Consider the following 21,024-nt stretch of genomic DNA (forward strand, 5'->3'; position numbering starts at 1 on the left):
ACCCGTGAGCCGAAGCCCAGCAAGAAAACTCACAAACAGATAACATATGCATAGCAAACACACAGCATATATAACAGACCTTCAATAGGCTAAACACATACGACCAAGCCGTCCTAAGCGCTTTACCAGGCCCTGGATTTGCGATCCACACCGTGAGGATATCTCAGGTATCCTTTAGGGTCTCACCCTGGCAACTCGCACTCCACATGCTCAACGCTGCACCCGGTCCCTTGCTGCACTCGACCTTGCACTAAACGTGCTTAACGCCATTCCCGGCCCCTGCCGACCTTGGCCTGCATCGCTCCCGGCCCTTGCCGATCATTTACACAATAGCATTCATAGCACAATAAACATATACAGAACACCAACAAATTCAATCAAAGGGCTACACCGTGCAATTCAAACATATTGGGGCTCAGCCCTGCATACAAGCTCTATGGGAACAGTGGTTTTCTTACCTGCGTCCCGAGCTTTCCGAGAACCGATATCCCGAGCGCAGTCCCCTAACTTGAGCCTCGCCGAAACCCTAGTCACAATGAATTAACAGTATTCATCCATCAATTTCTAATTCAATAATTAGCCTCAAACCATAATTATAATCTCGGGGACATTGAATTCCATCAATCCGGGTGATAAAATCCATCCCGAGCCTTAACCATTGAACTCCCGAGCTTAAAACCTCTAAAAATCCCAAAAGTGCTCTAAGCGCCGCAGCCCTAGGGGTCCATGCCGCGGACCCCAGCTCAACCCGAGGCCCTGCCTCAGAAGTACTCATACGCACTGTGGCCCTTGCTAAAGGGCGCCGCAGCGCGCCTTCTAATCCTGACGCACCAACTTCAAAGGGGCTACGGCTCAGCAAGAACATAGCCGCGGCCCTACCCCTCGAACCCAGAAAAGCTCAAAATTTCCACCTCTAAAATCAATCCAATTTCCCCCAAAATCACGCCAACAATCCAGAATAACTAGCACAAAAGTTCTAACACAATATTAGCATCAAAACCCAACAAAGTCTAGCCCCAAACTCAGCAAAGCAATCAAGAACAAATTCCAACTTAGCTAACATGCAAACTCAGATGCTCAACCTTAAAACCAGCTGATAAATTGACACAATTCAACATATTATGAACTTACCTTTGCTAGATTATACTTCTGAGCCATTCTTCTAGATTCCAAGCTACAATTCTCCAAAGCCCCAACTTGAAACTCTGAATTCCCTAGCTCTCTTTCTCAAGATTTCCCCCTTAGTGCAGCTTTGAGAATAAAGAGAGAGAATGGAAGAGTCTAAGGTAGGTTTCTCCAAGTTTCCCCAACAGTTCCTTTATTTTGTTTTATTTAACTTAAATCTATAGGGTTACCTCAAGGCTCGGGGTACTGGAAACGTCCCCGAGGGCAAAATGGTAAATTTCCCCAATATTCCCTCCTAGACATTCTAACCTCAAATATATCTCTGAATATTTATTTTCATTCCCCGATAACCCAATATAATAACTAATACCCAAATTACCCCTCGACTCGCCCCGAGTCGGATTCTCCACCCCGTTGTGACTTTCTGGCTAACTGCCCTCTAGTACTGTCTCATATCGTACTACACAGATATATATATATCACATGCATATCATACTTATCACTTTCACGCCCTCAACAGGCTAAAATCACAAACACACTCCTAATATCCAAACAGGGCCCACATGCATATTTAATTCCACTAAACATGCATTTCTATCACATATTCACATAAATTCACATATTAACATATTAAATCACTTATTGCCCTTCAGGCACACTAATCAAGGCCCTAAGCCCTATTAGCAAATTTGGGTCGTTACAGAGGCTGTCCTCCCGATTGAGATGAAGGTTAACTCCTTAGGATACATGCATACGAGGACCAGGTCAAACATGTGGCAATGGCCAAAAGCTTAGACATGCTAGAAGAAAAAAGGGAAAAGGCACAAATGAGAGTGGTAGTATACCAGCAGTTGGCAGCAAGGTACTACAGCTCGAGGGTGTGAGAGAGAATGTTCAGAGTAGGAGACCTGGTATTAAGAAAAGTACTCCCCAACACGCGAGGCCCGGGGGCGGGGGTACTTGGAACGAACTGGGAAGGACCCTACGAAGTCGCTCAATACATACCACCGAACACCTATAAGCTGGCGCGCATGGATGAGACCGTCATACCTCGAGCATGGAATGCAGAACACCTCAAGAAGTACTACAAGTAAGACTTCCACATCCAATGCAAAGAATGTCTATGTTTAGTTTGTTGCATGTTATGTTGACTTAGTAGATAAGAATCAAAGATGTTACCTAGATAACCTCCCAAGTAGATGTAAACATTTCATATATGCCATTGTAACCTGCCTACTATAAATTAATTTGTTCACAACTTCGCGTGTTGTTTTTCTTCTCTATGTGAGCATCAACCAAAGTGCCTGACGGAATAAATTTCACCAAGCACTTAGGGGGCAAGGCAGGAGGCACGTGTATAAGCAAAAAAAAAACTCCTATCTCTTATATTCAAAAGGATTAGCTACCCTTATGAATATCAAGGGAATAGTGTAAAAGGATGACTTCCAACCAAAGGTTGACACCCCCGCAAGGGGTGAGGCAGCAAGGAAAGGAATCTCACAATAAGTTTAGAACGACCAGTAAGCCAGCTAGCCAAAAAGGGTCCTAATAGAGACCCTTGAAGAAATAGTACTATGCACAATGACGAGAGGATGCTTCTCGCAAAAAGTAACAAGCGCGCGCAAAGAATATAAAAGGAACCCAAGAACCCAATGGGTTAACGTGTCCTTAAAAGTATAATCAAGGTGCACCAGAAAGATTATCATCATCAGATCAAGAAAGAGATATGTAATCCACAAATAGTAATAATAAGAGGGGCTTACCAAAGTCCCTTAAGTTCGACAAGCACAAAAAGAGAAAGGGAAAACAATACGAGATATTACATGGCAACAACATATGTAAACCGAAGGCAAAGGAAACTACAAGTATCTGTCTCGACCCTTCCACTCTGAAATTTTCTCAATCGCATAATCTCCAAAGGGAGACAGGCCACACGACATGTAGCGTACACTCAACTATGCCATTCTCAACGTTTACAAGCTCGGCCTCGAGTGTAGCTATCCTCTCGTTCAGGGTATGGATGGTAGCCTCTAGCTTGGTGTTGGAGCGAGAGGTCGATGCAGCCTACGCTAAAGCAACATCCCTCTGTTGAACTACCTCGGCCACTTGCACCTCCAAGTCACGGACCCGTGCTGATAAAGCATCCTTCTCGGCCTCAACCATCGAAAGGTTCCCCATGGCCTCCTCATGCTGGCATTGAAGCTGTTGTGCGGATGAAGAGCTTGAGGCGATAAGTTGGTGACCCAGGATAGAAGCCTAAGTAAGGCTAAAAGAAAAACATAAAATAAAACCTTGGGGGAATCCTGGAAGGAGGCTCGCATATAGGCGTCTTCTAGCTCGACGTCGGGGAATCCTACAGGGTTCCCCACTCGCTTTTGAGAAAGTTTCCCAGGTGATGGCTCATGGTTTCTCCATAGCTCCTTGCCAGAGGATGATCTTTAGAGGCAGAAGCATAAGTTTGACTGGGGGAAATGTGTGTGCTGGCTGAGGTACATTTGGACAGGGAAGGGGACTAAGAAGGTCCTGGTCTATCCGCAGAGGTGCGGGGGGCAGAAGAGCGTAGAGTCACCTCCTTAGGTAAAGAGGCGCCCGAAGACCCTCGCCTAGAACATCCCCCCGAGAGTAGAGGAGCCCCAACAAAAGAAGGAATGACAAAATTCCTTTTAGGCACAGAAGGGCGGGGGAAAGAGGCGTCAAAGGTAAACTCATCGCCAGGCATCGATGGTGGCACCTGAGAGGTAACATCGCCGGTATGTCCGTCGTAGGCCACGTACTTAGCCCTGTTTGCTAAAGAGTGTAGACATGAGCAGTTCTCAGACACCACTGTCTCCTCAATGTCCATATGATCGCCCGAAGGGTAGACATAGTCTGTATCAGCTACCTCATCATAATTACCTTCATCATGGTCGTATAGCCACAGACCTACGGATTCAGATGAGGCGGGGCATAGACCTACGGATTCAGATGGGATGGGGCATAGACCTACGGATTCAGATGGGATGAGGCATAGACCCGCAAATTCATACGAGACGGAGCATAGAGAGACGGTTTGGTCCGGGGTCAACAACTTGTACAAGTGAAGGTTGCTCTCTGTAAAAAGGGCACATGCTTGTTTGCATTCAACCGGAAAGGCCAGGATTTTCATCACTCGATCGCGAGCCGACGGTTTCAAGGTAGAGCCAACAACCCCTAAGAGACCTGCCATCAAGAGAAAAGAAATAACTATAGTTAGATAAACCATAGAAGAAAAGTAGAGTAAAATGAGAAACCTCTCATGTATGAAATCAAGGTGAGAATTGTCTTACTTGGAGTGTTGAAGTGAGTGTGTCGGGTGAACCCGCTATAAGTGAAGAAGTAGTCTATTTTCCACGAGCCTCTATTTGAAATGGAGCCCTCCACGTGGGAATGTCCTTTATGGGCCACGACTTTCTGGAGCTGGTAGAACCCGGGAGCAGATGTATTCGCCATAAGGGTGAAGATGGAATGAACATCGCTCATGGAAGGCCCTCTGGAATGCACCTGTTGGTACAACACGTATAGGCTAAGCACCACCCAAGAGTTGGGGGACAGTTGTAGAGGCGCCAGTTCAAAGTAGTTAAGTACTTTGACGAAAAAGGGGTGAAGCGGCAGAGCCCCACCAGATCTGATTATGGAGTCTCTAAAGACCACGAACCCTTTCTGGCGGCTCAAATGCGCGTTCATTACGCTTTGGGATGACGAACTTGAGATTTGATGCTAGTTGATGAGCCTTTAACATGTTGGCTAGTTTAACGCTGGTAAGGCTAGACCTGCCCGCGTCTTCGGAAGTGTTGGAGGTTCTCTTCGGCAACTCGGGTACCTGGATAGAGATAGGCAGTTTGTGAGCTATATACTTTCTAAGGAACTTGCAAGTCCCCCCACGCGTCTTATATCTACCAGCACTTTGCTTGATCCTAGGGCGTAAGACTGGGGGCAGGGGAGGAAGCGTGGGTGGGATCATAGAAAGAAACTCCGGTTCAACTGATTCACATTTATCGCCTTCGAAGAAGGGACCCCTATGACTGGGAGACTCGTCACCACAAAAGGAAAAAGGCTCAGGGGGAAAGTTTTCTTCTAGGAAAGCAATCATGAAGGGCTGATTGTAGCTGGGAAACATATGTCGCATGCCGGGGGGAGAAACCTAAACCCTCGTCCCTGGTATTAGATTCTAGCTCCTTCTCCAGGCCGCACGCTTTTTGCCTGAGGTAGGATAGTCTTTGGAGGTAGAGCATTCACACACCCCCACGATTAGAGGGTCTACGAACGTCGGCCCCATAGTCGGAGGAAGACAACTCAATGAATTCAACATTAGATGAACCTTCGGGACATCGCCTACACGCCATGGACCAGCTAAGACTCGAGGGTGTATGTGCGTAAGGATAACCCTATATATACAGCATGAGTATGAGGGGTATAAGAAAATGGTCTATGCATATCTACTAGAAAGGCCATATGAAAAGAGAATGAAAACCTCTAAAGAATGAGCGCATTACAGCCAGTAATTCTACCCCCGCGTAATAGATATAAAAAAAGGGATATTTGCGGTGAAAATACCTAAGTTGTTAGTTTTATAACACTTATATACCTAACTCTTTTTTTTTGTGGTGAAAATACCTCTGTCAACAATCCTTGGCATCCGTAGGAACCTATCAAGTACCATGTAGAGGTACACGCGACAATATATAATTGGTCCACGCAATTTTAAATAGTCTAGGTCACTTAATGAATGCCACGTCAATATTATTTTAAAAATAAAATTGATATAATTAAATAAAACTAATATAAATAAAAACTTAACCACTGGAAAAATTAAAATCATAATCATTCAACACTTTTAAAACCATTCAACATAGTTAGTGAAAACCAGAAATTAACATTGAAAATCAATGTTCAATTTAATAATCAACTCACAATCCAAAACCAAAATCACAAATCAAGCAATGACATTTGAGAAGAAAATACCAAAATCTCCACAAACAAACCTCTGTCAACTCCAGCCATGAACCTAACCCTAAAACCAGTCGACCACCGCTAGCCTTACGAACCCAAATATGTCCAGATATGAGTCCACAACTCCAGCAAAGCTTCATCGTCATCTTCGACAATGTTTTGACATCGTACATCCTCAGCTCTGACAAAACCTCCTTGTACAATGGAGAAGACAAACCAACGTTAAACCTTCGTGTTCTCAGCGGTGGACCTCAACGGCACACCAGATCTAGAGTGCTCCATCTTTGTCGTCAATGGAATATCGTCGAGCTTCTCCTCCGTCCGCATGATCCATTGGATCTGGATCTGTCACCTCCGACCTCCATTTGCTGTGGTCAAGGTTCAATAGTGAACCAAGATCTACCACTTTTAGCCTCCTATTTTTGGGTTTCATACCCATTTGGTAGAGAGATAGAGAGAGAGAGAGAGAGAGAGAGAGAGAGAGAGAGAGAGAGAGAGAGAGAGAGTGGTGGTGGTTATGAGATGAGAAGTTTGAGTGAGGTGGTGAGGAAGATGAAGAGAAGATATTGGTTGAAGAAGATAAATAGAAGAATTTGATTTAAGTATTTTGTTAAATTTAATTTATTTAATTTTTTATTTATATTAGTTTTATTTAATTATATCAATTTTATTTTTAAAATAATATTGACGTGGCATTCATTAAGTGACCTGGACTATTTAAAATTCTGTGGACCAATTATATATTGCTGCGTGTACCTCTACATGGCACTTGACGGCCATGTACCTATGGATGCCAAGGATTGTAGACAGAAGGTATTTTCATCACAAAAAAAAAAAAAAAGATTTAGGTATTTTTGTGTTATAAAACTAACAACTTAGGTATTTTCACCGAAAATATCCCTAAAAAAGGCATATGTATCGTTGGAGGAAGGAGGCATACCTGGAGGTCTATGTATGAAGTTAGATGTATGCAAGGATAGACTTGTGGAGGCATAAGGTCGGTCGAGCGATAAGTGAGGGCGAGACCTTAGCAGCAAGAGAATGCCTAGCGTCACCGCAATGCAAGCCTGATATAAGAAGAAATAAAAAAAAAAGAAAAAGAAAAATAAATAAATAAAAAAAGGGAGAAAGAAGGAGGATGAATAAAGGAAATGGAGAGAAAATTACCTCAAGAATGCTTCTATGGAGGATAGAACCTTTGAGCTCTTGAAAGTGGCTTAGAGGTAATATCACTAGGCTAGGCAAGTTTTGGTGTGGAGAAGTGACTACGAGCCTTGGGGTATTTATAAGGAAAGTCAAGGCTTCCTAGCCATTGGATCCAATATGCACGAATGGTGGAGATCAAGAGTATGGGCAACCTTGGGATCCGCGATTGGAAATGATTGGTCCTTATTCAATCTTAGGGACCCACACTAGGATCATCCCTAAAGTTAGATGGTTTTTGTGTTTCTTTGGACACTATAAAGAAACACAACTTCAAAACCCACTTTGTGTTTCTTCAAGGAACATCGAATAGCACACCAAGGTTGAGTCTCCCAAAACTTTCCATACATATCAAACAAGAGAAGAAGAAAAAGTCTACAAGCACACTTGAAAGTGCGCTTATAGACTTGGGGGCAAGTGTAAATGTTGAATAATTTCCTAAGAAATATTAAAAGTAGTGTTCATTCTTGAAGGTTTTGTATAGCGAGGTCCGATGTGCCTACACTAGGATGATAAGCTCAAGAGTCGAGATGCATAGACACATGCATCCAAGTATAGGTCTTCAAGGGCTGTCATATGAGGAACTCGCCATGTAAGGCTACCTTATGTCTCGCTATGCGAGGTTACCTTGTGCCGCACCGTGCGAGGCTCCCACGCGCACCCATGCACCCGAACATGGGTACCCTGAGGCACCACCCTCGCTATGCGAGGTTCAAGGCTAGCCTCCCGCACGCAGCGTCTACACAAAACATCGCGCCAAGCCTTTGTGTTATCACCAAAGGCCAGCCTCACTACATCTCGCGTGTCGCACGCCCATAGGTGTATGCATCCGCACAAAGGCCAGCCTCGCTACATCTCACGTGTCCCACGCTCATAGGCATATGCGTCCGTACCTAGGCTAGCCTCGCATGGTCTCTCGTGTCCCACCTACATAGACTATTGCATCCAAACGAGGGTGTCCAAGGGTCGTCTCGCTATGTCAAACCCTCCAAGGATCCCTAACATCTTGTTATGCGAGACCTTCGCTACCCTCCCGCGTACACCTTGTCTCACCATAAACACCTCGTGCCTCGCTGAAGAAGCCCTAATTCCCTTCGAGAAGTAGGGGCCACCAGTGGGGCACCCCTGTGCCTTGGTTTCTCATGACATGTGAAGTTTGGTGCCTCCTTGATATGTGTACGAGGAACACTTGGAAATACCAAACGGGTATGTCAAATAATCATGAGGCGCCAAACATGAATTGATGAGGACGACTGGTACAAGGTATGTGTACTGATATGGGATGTACGATCATGAAGAGGATAGAGGCGTGGCCCTGTCATCCGCATTTGATGAGTAGTGGTGGTACGAACTTGTACAGAGAGTGGAGGCACTACTTAAGCACCCCTGACCATATACCAGAGTTGACAGTACGATGTCCTGCACCACTACTTTGGCATTGTCAGGATAGACACCACTATGTCCTGAGCCACTACCCTGACCTTATACCTGCATACATCCTTGTCCCCTGGGACCTACTTGTATCAAGGGCCAATAGAGCCCACCTATACACAGGTTTCGACCCCTCAGGTTAAGGGGTAGGAAAATGGACTGTATGAACAGACAATTAAAGGATATATGATCTTTGCTCCATGAGAGTTTTGCATTCTCTTCTCTTCCAAGTTAATTTCATCTTATTCTTAGCTATCTTTCATAGTATAATTTGAGTTTTCTAACCTTAAATCGTTGACGAGTTCTTACCTGTAACAATCCAAAATCACTAATATGGCTTAAGGGCCTTGATTAGTGTGTTGGGAAGGTATAATTGACCCGTGAGTGAATTTATTGATTTAATGCATGATTATATGATAGGCATGCTTGTATGATTATTTGAATGTAAATGTGGTTAAATGTTATATCCGTGAGAACCACATTATTATGTGGGTAGATTTGCAGAGTGCGACTTGAGGCGGTCCTAGGGAGCTAGTTAGCGGGGAAAAGTCACAACGGGGCTTAGTATTTGACTTTGGATAAGTCAGGGGTATTTTAGGTATCAGGTAGTTATTTAGACTATCGGGTTATGGAAATAAATATATGGAGATATATTTGAGGATAAAAAGCTTAGGCAGGAATATTGGGGAAAATGACTGTTTTTCCCTCGGGGACGTTTCCGGTATCTCGAGCCTCGGGATAGACTTAACTGGCCAAGATTAGATTAAGTTAATAAAAAACCAGGGGAATAAACATAAACCAACCCATTTTCTCTCTCCTCTTCTCTTTTCTCTCCCAAGAAACTACAGAAAACCTAAGGGAATCAGCTGGGAAAACTCCGTGTTTGAGCTGAATTCATGAAGGCTTAGCCTAGTTCAGACCAAGGGTCACTCAATCAAGATTAAGGTAAGAGCTGAATTGTGTTTTTGGGTGTTAGAACTCTAAGTTTTTGGCTGAGTATTAAGGTTGTAACGACCCAAATTTGTTAATAAGGCTTAAGGGCCTTGATTAGTGTGCCTGGAGGGCCTAATGGGAATTATGTGTGAATTTAATGATTACGGTGTATGATTATGACTTAAAGCATGTTATATGATTATTTGAATATTTGAGATGCATGACTATGTGTATTAGTATGCATGTAGGCCCTAATTAGGTTAGAGGGGCATAATCGTAATTTTGGCCATTATGGGCATAATTGTATTGATATATGTGATAATTGTTGAGACCACATTATTATGTGGATATATCTGTGATCTGTGACTCGAGACGATCCTAGTGAGCAAAGTAGCGGAAAAGTCATGGCGGGGATTTATACCCGGCTCGGGGTGAGTTTAATAAATGGGAGTTTAGCGAATATACTGGAGTCTATTTTGACGTTGAGGAATGTTATTGGTGATTAATTAGGTATCGGGAATCAAGCGGGAAATATTAGAGACACTCGAGGAGTTAGCGGGAATTGGGCAAAATGACTAAAATGCCCTTAAGTAGACTAAAGGATTAGAAATAAAGGGGAGGGCATTAGGGTCATTTGGCATGTAAGGAATAGATATGCTGAGGCTTTATGTTAGTGGGATTTGTAGAATATTGTAGAAGTCTGAAAAAGAAAGAAAAGGAAGGGAAAAGAAAGGAGGGAAAACAGAGAGAGTTCTCTAGGTCGGTTCATGTTTTCTTCACCTGTTTCTTGAGGATTTCTGGAGTAAGCATCAAGGATTCTAAGTTAAGTGTGGGGAATTGACAAAGGTTTAGCAAGGTTAAGCCATCACTTGAGGTAAGGTTCTGTAATCTCTTCAGTTGCTGGTTTGGTTTTTGAACTATGGTGTATAAGCTGAGTTTGATGGGAAACTTTGGGGAAATTCAGGGGAAAGGTTAAGGAGAAGCAAGCCAAGGAGGTCTAGAGACAACTTGTGGTCGAAATCTTATCAAAGGTATAAAGTCTAAACTCTAACTTTGCTGTTCAATTGGTTTCTGCTGAGTTTTAGAGCTTAGGAGTGGCTATGGTGAATTTTGAGTTTGGGGATGCATGTGCTTGAGTTCTAGGTGTTTGGGATGCTTGGGATGAGTGGAGTATGGTTATAAGGTTGTTTTTGAGTTTGGGAAGGAGTTGGAAGAGTTATGGTTGAGGTTGGTTCGAGAAAATCACAGAAGAGAAAAATTGGTGCTGGTCTGTCTGTGACTAGCGCTACAGCGCTAACCTTGGGCACTGTAGCGCTAGGCCATAATGCTGAGGGGATTTTGGCTTCTGTTTGTAGCGCTGTAGCGCCCTCCCATGAGCGCTGTAACGCTACCCTGTTTTCAGAAAGGGATTTTAGGGTTATTTGCAAGGGTTTTTGACCAAGGGTTTGGGGTTTGTTTCCACCACCTTGTTTGGTGGAACTAGGACTTCCCGGGGGCTCGGGATTGGCCCTGAGGCTAGGTTTTGGACTTGAGGGTTGATGATAACTTTGGCCATGGTTGTGTTTAGGTGAGCGCTAGGGCTCGAGGGGGATCATGCTCAAGGAGTCGAGGGATCAAAGCTAGTAAATTGAAAGGTAAGAAAATTGTACCCGATTATATGTTTGTGATGGGACTAAGTGCTCCCAAGAATTGTATCGTGTCAATGATGGTATTACGCCATGGGACATGTAAAAGTGGCCTAAGAGTGCCGTACATTATATTTGCGCACAGGGCGCGGCTTGGCCACTGGTAGCCAAGGACATCTTAACATTCACTGAGCTCGGTTTAAGCGGGCCGGAGTCAGTGGGATAACGGAGGGAGCAGCCTGAGAGCGCTAGCCCTAGTTATCATTTGTACAGTGATATATGATATGAATTGATATGTTTAGCATGTTGAATACTTGATTATATTGAATGACTATATGGTTGGGATTATGTGATGCAAGGTGAGATATTGACTTGTCTGTTGAATGCTTATGCTCTGTGGCTATGTTTTCTTGCTGGGCCTTGGCTCACGGGTGCTACGTGGTGCAGGTAAAGGCAAGGGCAAGCTGGACCAGTCCTGAGTTGGAGGGTTGCGGGGCTGAATGTACATAGCCAGCTGTTCGATCACCATGGGCAAGCTGGACCAGTCCTGAGTTGGAGGGATTACCTAACTGTTTGTTTTGCCTTAGTAGGGCTGGTTATTGTACTTGAACCTTGTAACTTTTGTAAACGATCTTTAAACTTGTATTTTGGGATCCCGTGTAAACATATAATGTTTCTTAATGTAAAAGTGGCTTTTGAGACCAAACCATTTTAAACCTTAGTTCCTTTATAGTTCCAGTAACACGATTTTAATTAAATGACTTGATTAGCAAGTCTGGCACTTTATAAACACACAGTGTAACGGTCTTGGCTACCCAGGGCGTTACAAAGGTGTTTATGATTTTGATGTTTAAAGGCTGAATTGAAGATAAGTGCCATGGTTTTAGCTCAGAGATTGTCAAGGAGGTGGTTCAGCAAAAGAGGTAAGCTTCAATTTGTAATTCAGAGGTTAAACTTTGAGTTTTTCATGACTGGTTTTGGTGTTTTGAGTTGCTGGGTTTCAGAGAATCAAAATGTAGTTTTAGTAGGTTTCTAGGCTGAACTTCTGGTTGATTATGTTGTTAAAGTCAGGATAAAAGTTTTGTGGTTAGTGGGTTTTGAGTTAGGATGCTTTGGAATGGTTTTGGATGAGGTTAGGATGCCAGAAATGGTGGTTTTTTTGGGCACGAAGGGGAGGGCCGTGACTCTGTTCTAGAGCACTGCGGTCCTACGAAGCAAGAAAGCCAGGGAGTCTCGGCCAGGGGAGAGCGCCGCGGCGCCCTTGGGCAGGGCCACGGCGCATGTCTGCTTGCTGGGGGCCTTGGGCTCTGTTTTAGAGGTGGGCTGCGGCTAGGCTTCAAGGGCCACAACCCTTAGGTACATTCTTGAACATTTGGGGATTTTAGGCGCGGGAGTCTAGCCTAGGGTGCTCAGGATCGATTTCCCCATTGTGCTTGGTGGAATTCGATGTCTCGGAAGCTAGTATTGTACCCGGAAACCTTTACTTGAATATTAATGGAATCCAATACCTTGGTTGTGACTAGGTGTTAAAGCTAGGGCTCGGGAACGGATCGTGCTCGAGGAGCGTCGCTCGTAATCAATGAGCGTAAAAATTAAAGGTAAGAAACTGCACCCGGTTGTATATCTGTAATGGGACTAAGGGCTCCCTAATATGTATTCTTGAAAGGATGGTATTATGCCATGTAGATAGTGAAACAATGGCCTAAGAGTGCCAAGGGTTACACTAGCGCATAGGGCGCGGCTTGGCCATTGGTAGCTGAGGACAGCTTATTATGCACTGAGCTCGGTTTAAGCAGGTCAGAGTCAGTGGGGTAAACAGAGGGTGTAGCCTAAGTTGTCGGCCCTGACTATTATGTGACCTAATTGTTAGTTGTGATTAGTTCCATTATTGGTTATGTATAAGTGCTGAGTGGTTAATGTGGAGTATTAAGTGTTTGAACATGCTTAAAGAGTTGATTATCTGTTGTTGTTGTTTGTGTTGCATATTATGTTTTCTTGCTGGGCCTTGGCTCACGGGTGCTACGTGGTGCAGGTAAAGGCAAGAGAAAGCTTGATCAGCCCTGACTTGGAGAGCTCTACGAGCTGAATGTACATGACCAGCTGCTCAGCCGCCACGGTTGAGGATCAGGCGTAGACGTGAGAACCAGAAATGTCTATTTTGCCTTAGTATGGCTGATGGTTGTCTGTATTTTGGAGATTCTGTAAACCAACTTTTAAACTCCGTTTCTTTTTGGGATCCCATGTATAAAACTGTTTAATTATATAAAGTGTAACTTTTGAGACCAAAACCTTTTTAACCCTAGCTCATACATGTTTAGTGACACGTTTTAAATTAATGACTTGATTAGCAAGTCCTGCACCTTTATAAGTACACAGTGTAGCGGTCTTGGCTATCCAGGGCGTTACATTACCGTCAACAGAGCCCTAGACTATTAGGTGAATAACAATCCTAAGGTGATAGTAGAACAATGCGAAACCCTAATTAGCGGTCGTCTAAACAAGATATCAAGAGATTCATAGAATTCAATTAGAAGAATATAAACAATTTAATATAAGTGAATCGAAGGAATAAAATTCATCAATGCATTTAAGATTTCATGTCTAGGGTTTTGAAATAACCCTTAACCTAAAAGAAAACTACTCCATAATCTCAAACATAATCATAAACATAAACGTGAATTGAAAATAAAGAAGTTTGAGAGAATAAGAAAAACTAGATTGAATGTTGAAAGTATTGATGTCTTTTATTCTCCTTTGCCGCTCTAATCTCTAAAATTCACAATCCAAAGTTATTCTAAAAGTTATCCCTAAACACTTTTATAGCCCCCTAAAATTACATTTGAAATTTAAAATTCAAAGCTGAAAATCAATCACTGGTTGCGGCCATTATTGTTACTCGCCCCGACCATAAAACATGAATTTTCTAGAAAATCGCGCGTAGGTCGCGGCCTGGGACATTGCTGGCCGTGGCCGTTGGGATCTGTCTATGTGGTCGCGACCTAGGATGTGACTGGCCGTGACCATAACATTTTTTCCACTTCTTCATTTTTCTTTAACTATAGTCACTGAAGATATTTTAACCATAACTTCCTCGATATAGCTCCAAATTTGACGATTCAAAAAGTTATGGAAAGCTAAGAAAAATATCTAAAACTTTTAATTCAAGAGAAATTTTAAAAAGATTATTGGAAAAGTGTCAAAATCAAGTGTGGAGTTTCAGATTTGTAATGCCCAGCTTAACCATTACATGTAAAACATCCCATATTCATTATTTACGCCCAAATGTCCTAGAAATTATAAAAATACAAAATAAAATAATTAAACATATATAAATAAATAATGAAGTGCATATTCATAGAAGAATAATGAATTAGAAATAGAAAAAATTAGCTTATCGAATTTCCCCACACTTGAAATTTGCTTGTCCTTGAGCAAACAAAATAAATCCTAAACACATAAGCAATAGTTTTGTTGAAAGCGATGATTGTCTCAAAAATTGAACAGATAAATAATTCTTAGGAAAAATCTAAATTCCACATTTTTTAGAATTTTAACTCAATGTACAATCATCACTTAAACTCGATCTTTTTAATTTATGCACAATCAAACTTACCAACTCTCATTCTCCCGAATAAATTTATACATGCCAAAATATGTTTCAAAATGTACCTTGTACATAAAATATGCATCATGAGAAACATTCACTCCATAGACGTTAACTAATTATTCTCCACTAATAAAATCACACATAATTAAGGATCAACATGTCTTTATAGAGTCATGATATAAGGCTAAGGTTAGAGGTAGATGAAAAAGATATATTTAAGCTCAAATCACACCATAGCCTATATTTATTCTATTCTTTAGATATTTCCTCAAATTTCTCATACAATTCATAATCTTTCTCTTTTCTTCTCTTCACACTGATCTTACTATTTCTCCCCACACTTATACTTTTGTAATTTCTTTGTTTTTTTTTTTCAATGTTTTTCATTGAAATTTTTTGTTTAATTTAACTTCATTGGGAGAAATAGTAGATCATATACATTTAAATTACAATCCAACAAACCCGTACAAAACTTTACCTTCTTACAAAACCCATTCCACAAAATCAAACATTCACATAAAACCAACGTGTAATGGGTCACAAAAAGAGATAAGTTTTTTAAGTTGCAAAGGTTTAGATATTGGATTCATAGGAGAAAAATTAGTTATTGTAATGTCCCAAAATTTCCTAATATGGCTTAGTGCCTAGATTAGGGGGCCGAGAGGCAATAATTGAATTAATTGAGTTTTATGTGTTACGAACATGTTAGTATATGAATTATGTGAGTTATATTATAATATGACTATATTGGCAGTTTAGGTGTATTAAGCATGCATGTGGGCCCATTTGTTATTAGAAGGGAATTTTCGTAATTTTGGCACATTGATGGCATATTTGAATATATGCATGTTTTATGTTTGAGACCACATTATTATGTGGATATATTTGGGTTATCTGGCACGAGGCGATCCTAGGGATCAAGTTAGCAGTTTAGTCATAACGGGGGTAAATACCCAACTTGGGGTGAGCCTAGGAGTATTTTAGTAATTTAGCACATTACCGGGATTTAGCGGGTAATGGGAAAAATTATTTTGTGATCATTTGAGGATAGATAACGGGAATTTGAGAGAAGTTAATTATGATTAATAGGGAAAGTGGCAAATAGCGGATTTGCCCTTGTGAGCATTGGGGAGGAAAGTTTGGGTTAAGGGTATTTAGGTATTTTGGATAGACCTTGGCTTGACTCAACTGGTTTGGAAGACTGTGGAAAGCAGAGGAACACTAAGGAAATCACATTCTCAACTTCTTCTTCTTCTCTCTCTCTCTCTAGCACTTGGGGGTTTTGTTGAATTTTGAGGAAGAGAGGCTCAAAACATGGAGGATTGAAGCTAGGGTTGAAGTGGGACAACATAAAGGTCGTGACTCTTCTTTAAGGTAAGGTATTGTTCTGTTTCTTGGAAAATCTCAGCTGTGGCTTAAGTTTTTGTAGAGTTTTAAACCAATGATTAGCTTTTGATTTGGGTTAGAGATTGAGTTTACTTTTTGAGGTGTTGGTACTGCTTATGATATGTTATTTGGGGTTTTAAACTCATTTGGGACTTTAAGGCAAGTTTTGGATGAGATTTGAGAGCTTTGGATCCGAGAAAAAATGGTGGAAAAACCCAATTTTTCCGGGTGCGCGAAGGGGCGTTGCAGCCTTGTTCTTTTGAGTCGCAGTGCTGGGATGATCCAGGGCGGGGAACCCTGGCTGTTTGCCGCGACGCTAGGCCATTTTCAAAGCCTTGATATTTGTATTTTTATGGCATAGGCCCAGGTGCTGAAGGGACGATTTCACCACCCCGTGTGGGGGAATTGGAGGTCCCGAGAGCATTGTATTGGTCCCGAGGTTCTACAATGAAATCAAATAGTAATGAGAATGTTATTTGTGGGTTATGACTAGGTTACTGCTAGGGCTCAGGAGAGGATCGTTCTCGAGGGTCATGCTTGCTTGCTTATTTTCTTGTGCCTAGACCAAAGGTAAGAAAACTGCACCCGATGCGTGAGATACGTGATTAGAGCTCGACCCCGTTGTTGAGCGTATTATGATTAGGGATCGGCCCCGTTGTCAAATTTGCTATGATTAGGGCTCAGCCCTGCTGTTAAAAGTATTAAGATTAGGGTCAGTCCTGCTGTTAAATGTATTATGATTGGGGTTTGGACCAACTGTTAATGTAAACATGATTAGGGCTCGGGCCCAGCTAATAAGCATAATTATAATTATGCATGTGTATACTTGTGTAAGTACATTGTAATGTGTTGTATCTATGTATGATGAATGTATTTTATGTATGTGTGTTCCCGACTGGGAGGTTCAGCTTATAGGTCAGAAGTCTGTCTATTGCACCTAACCAAGAGCTCAGCCTGCTGGTCGATGGTATATTTGATTTAAAAATGGCTCATCTTATAATCCGATGGACAAAAAGGGCCCGACTTATAAGCCAAGTGACTACAAGGGCCCGACTTATAAGCTGAGGGATTAAAAGGGGCTCAACTTCCGAGTCAAGGAGTTTACAAGGTTGACTTATAAGTCGAAGGATTACAAGGCCCAGCTTATAAGTCGAGAGTACACAAAGAACTACTTATGAGTCCAGGTTTTCCAAGGCTCGGCTTATGAGCCGTGATCGCCATTATGCACATTGAGCGCAGGTCATTATGGCTAGGCCACCCCGGGAATGAATTATGCACTTGACTGGCTCAGATGCCATAAAAACGAATGAGAGTTGATTATGCACTTGACTGGGTCGGATGCCATAGGAATGATCAGGAGTGCCACACGCACTTGTGTGACCCTATGTGTGCATGCTTGGTTCCAGTTATTACTGTTGAGCATGCTGTTATATTATGTGGACTATCTAAATTTTTTAATGTAATTTCTTGCCGAGTCTTTTGGCTTATGGGTTCTCTGTGGTGCAGGTAAGGGTAAGGAGAACCTTGGCCAACCATGAGTTGGAGAGCGTTAGGGGCGATGTGTACATATGTATTCTACTCGACCGCCACGACTGAGGTATCGTAGAGGAACCGGGGTTGTAATCTTTGAGTTGTAAACAAAATTTTAAACTTGTATTTTTGGGATCCCATGTAAAGACTAAAGTTTTCTTGTAATGGAAATATTTATTCGTTGACCAAGATTTTTAATACATGAAACCTTAGTGGCTTAATCACATGTTTTAGTCCAAATGACTCGTTTAGCGAGTCCCACACTTTTTTAAGCACACGTGGTAACAGACCCTAATTACTAGGGCGTTACAACTTGGTATTAGAGATGCCAAGGTTTAAGGGTTCCTGATGGCGGACTGGGCATGTACACTCACCGCTAAAGACAAGCTCGACTCAGGGTTCAATAGCTATTAATATAGTAATGTGTGTTATGGCCTAAATAGTATATATATATATGCCTTACCTGTTTGCTTAAATAGAAAGCATGAACTATTTTGATAGGGTCTGACCCTTGACTGTTGTATGCATGATAAAGATGTGCTTATTAGCACAATAGTGGCTTGTAAATGATGTAGGATCGCTTATAAGCATCATTAATGCTCTTGAATGCCAGAAACGCTTATTAGCGCTCCTATATGTGCATGTGTGCCAGGAGATGCTTATTAGCACCATTAAAATGTTAAAAGGAATGCTTATTAGCATCGATATTGATTTTGAATGTTAGAAATGCTTAATAGCATTATGTCATGTGTATGAATGTTAGGGACATGCTTATTGGCGTTGTTAATGCTTGTGAATGTTAAGAACTTGCTTATTAGCACTTTGTTTTTACATGGATATGAATCACTATGATTATTAGCATGATTGTATATGTATGAGAATATAGGGATGCTTATTAGCAATTACCTTGCTTGTGAATGCAAAAGGAAACACTTATTAACATCGTTAAATGGACATGTAGGTCAGGACACGCTTATTAGCATTGTTATAGATACATGTATGTTAGGAAATGCTTATTAGCATCGTTAATTATTTATGAGTGCCAGAAAATGCTTAGTAGCACCGTTACTTGTTATAAATGTTAGGGAGTGCTTATAAGCACCATGTTTAGATATGAATATGGATTGACATGCTTACTAGTATAATTGTTGAGTGTGAACATTTGTTTGTTCAGTCTTGAGCCGTAGGTCGACAAGAGGTTTAGTTATTACTACCTAATTGGCCAAATTGATTACTGCAACGAGGTACACGTTTGGAAGTATGCTTCCAGGGCAGTCAGATTAGTAAGCCGGCCAAGGAATATAAGTCGAGAATGATAGTTAGGGTCAGACCCCTCCGCCAACTCCTGAAAACTAGCAACAGGTGCTTGCTGATATGCAAGCTAGGCTGCAGAGGTAGGAAGAAAAGATTCACCAGTTGAGGCAATAGCAGGTTTCAGTAGGAAACACTGCGTCAGACGTCCCGCCCGCTGATACAATACCAGCCGTAAATAGTAGCCAGAGATAGAGAACCATTGGATATTGTTACATGAACGATTCAAGAAGCTGTACCCTCCAGTTTTGAGGGTAGCATAGATCCACTCAAGGCAGAGTAGTGGATGAGCATAATCACATCCATCCTAGACTTTATGAGGATGGTGGGCAATGAGAGAGAGGCCTGTGCCATGTTTGTGTTTCGGGAGGATGCTTGAATCTGGTGGGAGTTAGTATCCCCGACTAGGGGCATTAATACCTTGGATTGTGAAAAGTTTAGAACTCAGTTCAATGAACAATATTATAATGAGGCAGTTAGGACTACAAAAGCTAAAGAGTTCAGTAAATGACTGCAAGGGAATATGGTAGTGACAGAGTATGCATTGAGGTTTTATAGATTAGCCAAATTTGCTGCAGACTTGGTGCCCACCGATGGGTTAAGGAAGGAAAGATTCCTTAAGGGGCTACAGTCTATGATAACCCGGGATGTCAGAATTACAATAGTAACTGGAGTGAAGGCATACGCTCAGGTAGTGATGAGACCCCCTACTGCAGAGGGCACTGAGAATAAGATCTAGCGTGAGAGTGCGGCTAGAGGGGATACTGGGAGAATGGAACCTTCCTTTACATGTTCTAGTAGGGGCAGAGGCCCTAGTGACCAAAAAAGGAAGACCTCGGATACTGTGTTGGATTTCGACCCTGGTGAGAGCCACGGGGTGTACGGATTGGTCGCCAGAGCAGCAACAAGAATTGGAGGACATATCCAGAGTGCATCAGATGTAAAAGACATCATCTAGGGAAGTTGGTAGTGTCTAGGAGACGGTTAGATCACTATCAGTGATTGTAGATGACAGAAAGTTGTTAGTTGACCTAGTAGAGTTAGTTATGACTGACTTGACATGAATTCTGGGTATGGATTGATTAAAAGAAGTATGGGGCAACCATAGATTGCAAGAAAAGGATGGTAACCTTTGAGCCTGAGGGTGAGGACCCCTTTGTATTTATTGGCACTGTGCATGGACCTCACGTACCTATGATTTTAGCATTAAGGGCTAGGGACCTATTGCAAGGAGGTTGCATAGGAATCCTGGTCAGTGTGGTGGATACCACTTAGGTCGTGCCAGTAGGACCAGAAGAGACTAGGTTAGTCTGTGAATTCCTAGATGTGTTTCCAAAGGAATTACTAGGATTGCCACCACACATAGGGACAAAATTTGTTATTGAGCTGGCACCAAGGACAGAGCCAGTGTCTAGGCCAACTTACAAAATGGCCCCAACAGAATTGAAGGAACTAAATGTTTTGTTACATGGTAAGACAGTATTATCCAAGGTGGATCATCGATCTTGTTATCACAAGCTGGGAATGAGGGAGAAGGATATATCGAGGGCTGCTTTTATACCAGTTATGGGTCTTATGAGTTCTTAAGCATGTCATTTGGATTGACTAATGCACCGACATCGTTTTTGGATCAGATGAACAAGGTGTTCAAAGAGTATCTAAATTGGTTTATGATCATCTTTATCGATGATATTTTGGGATAAGTTATGTCCTTATATAGACAGAAAAGGTGATTGCCTATGCTTCATGTCAGTTGAAGAATATGACCAGAGCTGGAATAAAGTTACTGGTGGGCCAGTTGGCCAACATTATGCTTAAGTTTTCTCTTTTCGAGAGGATTAAAGAAAAGCAGTTGAGTGACCCATAGTTGGGAAAGATTAGAGGGGATGTCCTAGCTGGAATAGC

Source organism: Humulus lupulus, chromosome 1 (assembly GCF_963169125.1).
Source record: "Humulus lupulus chromosome 1, drHumLupu1.1, whole genome shotgun sequence".
Lineage (NCBI taxonomy): Eukaryota > Viridiplantae > Streptophyta > Magnoliopsida > Rosales > Cannabaceae > Humulus > Humulus lupulus.